At 37.6% G+C, this 4,465-nt stretch overlaps 1 long non-coding RNA gene across 1 annotated transcript; it reads left to right on the forward strand.

The window, feature by feature from the left end:
- Positions 1-14: 14 nt before the first annotated feature.
- Positions 15-3,663, forward strand: LOC123964578. The gene is made up of 2 exons (XR_006823481.1): positions 15-1,218; positions 1,303-3,663. It is a non-coding gene; the product is annotated as an uncharacterized LOC123964578 (long non-coding RNA).
- Positions 3,664-4,465: the final 802 nt, after the last annotated feature.

The raw sequence follows: 4,465 nt of genomic DNA on the forward strand, positions 1-4,465 counted from the left end.
TGTGTGTGTGTGTGTGATATGAGATACGCGCAACCTCTCTGCGAAGGCGCTCAGGAAGAATTGAGTAATATCGTCATCTCGATTAATTTCTCATGCTTCCTTCCTGTTTAAGTATAGTGCTGACCACAAGCTGACACAATTTGCCTGTCTGTCAGTTTTCAAACAAGTTAGAAGACAAGACTATTTTTGTAGCCAAAAACAGGATGCATTCATAGTTGGAGCACCTTGGAGAGTGCACAAGAAACACACACACATAAGTACCACATTAAAGTGCAGCATACAGCCACTAATGATATTATGGAAGCAATAGGAGTCATTAAACGAGATTCATGGGAAATGAAAAGGACATGGGAAGGCATAAGACACATCAAAAATGCACAAATTACCACCGCCAGTAGAGAGAGAGAGAGAGAGAGAGCAAGAAACAGAATGACTCAAGAATCAAGAGAGTAAAGCCTGTGGTGTTGTTAAAATTAATCAATTTCAAATTCAAGTTGTCCTTGCTCTCTATTTACTTAATTCGATTGAGGACATTTAATATTATTTTTCTCTAAGAATTAGTTTTTAGTTTATTCTTTATCAGTTTATTCATTGTTTCTGAAACAATATTTGTGTTGTGTGCTCGGTAGATTAAAGGTAAATTTCACATCTCTTTTTCCAACCACAATCTTCCTTAAGTTTTTCATAGACCAAATCTGCGCTATTTTTACACTTTTGTGTGGTATACACACCACACGTGTTTGTTCGGAACTGAATGTGTTAAAGTTGCACATGGACAACTGCCAAAAATGTTTCTGTTGAATATCGCAGTCATTTCTCCGGTTGAGGATTTCTCCAAGTGAAATAATCTTGATCAGAAAAAGATCAGTTTTGTAGTTTCTTCACCCTCAGACTGGGAGTAAAGCTGTCTGCTGGTGTGAGCATTTTTGAAAGTCTTGTAGTCTGCTTTTGCTATGTAACATAAATTATGAAAGATTTATTACAAGTACATTACAGTATGTTTAAAAAAAAAAAAAAAAAGTATTTCTAGAAAAAATGATTTTGCATTAACCAACTTTGAGGTGTTTTATTTGACCAGTGAATTTGATTATTTCTGTGTTTCTGATCATAACTGACCATAGGTGTTTGGTTTGATCGCTGGTCTGCTGTTTGCCTATGATGCCTACACCATTTTCCTGCAAATCAAGAGCACCAGGCAGCACACGGCAGCATCCACCAGTAAGAGCAACAGATATTTACTATTCTATATGACGCTAATCTGTCTTATTTCAAATGTACAACGTGTTGTTTTTCTTTTCACAGATGACGGAGTTTAAACACTCCGAGACACGTGCCTCTGTCAGGGTCGTAGAAGAAGAACAAAGAGGAATTTGTGCAGAAGTTAACGGAAGAGTGGATCAAAGAGGGGATGATGGACAGTAAAAATGAACAGGTCACAGTTTAATCAATGCCACTGTATGGTGTGAACAGACAAGAGATTTATTTAGGGCCGTGCTTGAGAGGAGTATGACGTAGCCAGAGTGGTACTGTACTGCACATCTATGCCTGCATGTCAGACAAAAACATGTCTACTACATGAAGAATTCCCCTCACAACTCCAGCCTCAATGTACCACTGATTTAATAAGGGAAATTTGCAAATAATAGGCAGTGGCTGGTGTCCTCAAGCAGCTTGTCTAACACATGTCTACTGTTAATGGACTGCTGTAATAAGTAGTAACTGTATCATTTGGATTTTTGAAGTAACTGACACATGAAGGGGTGCTTTAGGAATTGTTTAACATGATAATTATGCTTTTCTGGAGTGTGTTTTCTGTATGTTCAGTGAGGTTTTATTAGCTGGCCAAACGTGTCCTTCTCTGTTATTTAAAGCTACTACAAGGAATTTTCATTTGCTAATTTGAGCGTCCCCTGTGGACAAATGCAGTAGTGTTTTTCCCAGAGTGAAGACTGTATTTCACATGAGCACCGCCACCTCCAGTCATAAAGATGTTGATCTGGCAAGCGCGTACATTTGTTTTGGAAGTGAGTGAAAGAAATAAGTAACAAATTTAGATGTTTTTCTTTTTTGAACACAGCTGTTTGCAGGGTGCATAGCGATGAGGTAATATGTATATGTGGCTATTTAAGAATAATAACTAATATGACCATGGTTAAAAAAAGTTGTTTTTGTACCGTTCATACACCTAGGCCTCGTGTAATGCCTGGTGCACACTAGAGGATTTTCAAATCTTAACTGATTTTTAAAATGTGGGATACCACAAACATAACGACAGAATTAATCATATTTTAATCTTAAGAACGCACACACCCGACGATTCAGTCAAGACACAGGATCACACACACTCACAGAAACTTTCTTGATCAAACGTGACTTCAGACATAAACAAACGTGAAGGCAGACTGTCGTCGTCAGCTAGCTGCACTTTTGTGTGCTATGTTTTGCACAGGAAAACAAAAAATTAAAAATAAAACAGTGGATGAACTGATGATAATTGGTTCTGACCAGGCTCTGCTCGGGATCGCCCACCCAATCGGCCGAATTATCCTCTAGTGTGTGGCCAGCATAAGCCATTTGGTTGTGCAATTTTGTTACGAAAGCTAAAGCATTCCCATCCATCCATCCATCCATCCATCGTCAACCGCTTATCCTGTGTACAGGGTCGCGGGTAAAGCATTCCCTAGTAATGTTATTTCTTCAGTATAAGCCAACAACAAGATATAGCTCAGCAGCAAGGCCATCATAAAATGTTACCTTGTATAACAATTTGCCATAGACTGGAGTGAGACAATAGACGTTTCAGAAAGCTATTGCGATCTCTCTTCTTCTCAATAAAACATCTTGGGTGCGACCTCTCGAGTCAGAATCAAAATAACTGCATCGTCTTCTTTTCAGTTTACAGTGGACACTAGTTTTGATATAAGGCTCTGGTAAGATTAGCTATTTCTATATAGCTATAGCTATAACTATATAGAAATAGCCACTCTTCCCGCTGATGTTCTCGTTTATGTACGTCATATAGAGGCATCAGTATTAAATTAAGACTGTTTCATAACCAGTTAAAATGTCCTTGTAGCTGCTTTAATCACTGTTCTTTAGAGTGCTCCCTGTGTGTTACAGTGCCTTAACGTCTCATTCAAAATAACCAGTTCTTTCATCTTATTCATTTTTATTCCTGACTCCTAAACATTTGAAGTAGTCACTGTTTTTGTACTAGTCAGATTTTAGTCTGCACCTCCATTAACCATCAAACATCATGTCATCCTCCAGTTTCACACATCTACTTTGCTCAGGTTTTTTTCCTTTTATGCATTTGTTACACACTTTTAAGGTGCAGAATATTTTGCTGTTGACATTTATACAGTCCATGAGTACAGTAAAGGTAATGTTTTAAGTACATGTTCTCTTTTGATGAGACAGATAACGAAAAATCCATTTCTAAAGAAAAATGACATTGTTTTGGAATTTTATGATGTGAATATCGCAATTTGAATACTTCCTGTAACTGTTTCCTCTACCCTTTGGTTGTTATTTGTTCAAGTAAAATATCACCTTATCTTTATTATTTTTTCTAACATGCTTTACAACAGTCTGCAGTTTGTAATGTCAAAATTCAAAGCAGCCTTGTTTGGGAAATAAAAGCCATTGTTACTTCAAAGAAAATCTGTATTTGTGGCTTATATTGTACACTAATCTCACTACATAACTGCATGTACTAACATTACTATTTAATAACAGCTTTATTCAACAAGAACTTCATTTGACTGCATATGTTATGAGATATACTGTATTTAAGCTCTCACAGATTGCCACTAGATGGAACCAGACTGTCAGTATCTGAAATGAATTGCTAAATGAAAGGGTTCCTGTCAGCTCAGCTCAGGGAGTAAGAGTTAGTAGGAGTTAACATTGCAAAAACATGAACATAGCTATCATGATGCGTGCTCCAGTGTCTCATCAAGTTGTTGGTGTTCAGATATTATCAGAACCACTGTTTTCACACTCTGCCATCATTTTCACTGACCTGGTGCAGCTTGCATCTGTGATCTCTAATCTCATCTGAAAGTTTTCTATTGCACACTCATATGCATCCTGTCCCCCTCCCACCCTTTCATTTTGAGCTTACAGTGAATTAATGAAAATCCTATCCGACTTTCCGATGCTGCCTTTAAAATGTTAGGCCCACCTATTTCATTTTTGAGACCTGCAGCGGAATGATAATCCTTTGTTTGGGCTCATACTGACTGATTTCAAACTAATTCCCCATGCTGCTGCTGCTGCTGCTGCTGTAGCAACCAGAGTGTAATAAAAACTTTCCCCCAAACACAGCTGTGTTCATATCTCCTCGTCAAAATATTTATTTAGGAATAAATCGGAATGTTTCCAGACACTGCAGATGGATAAAGAAAGACTAAACATGGTCTGAATTTATCGGAGGGATTTATAAAATAGGGTTTGTATGTAA

This window comes from Micropterus dolomieu, unplaced genomic scaffold (genome assembly GCF_021292245.1).
Source record: "Micropterus dolomieu isolate WLL.071019.BEF.003 ecotype Adirondacks unplaced genomic scaffold, ASM2129224v1 contig_3410, whole genome shotgun sequence".
Lineage (NCBI taxonomy): Eukaryota > Metazoa > Chordata > Actinopteri > Centrarchiformes > Centrarchidae > Micropterus > Micropterus dolomieu.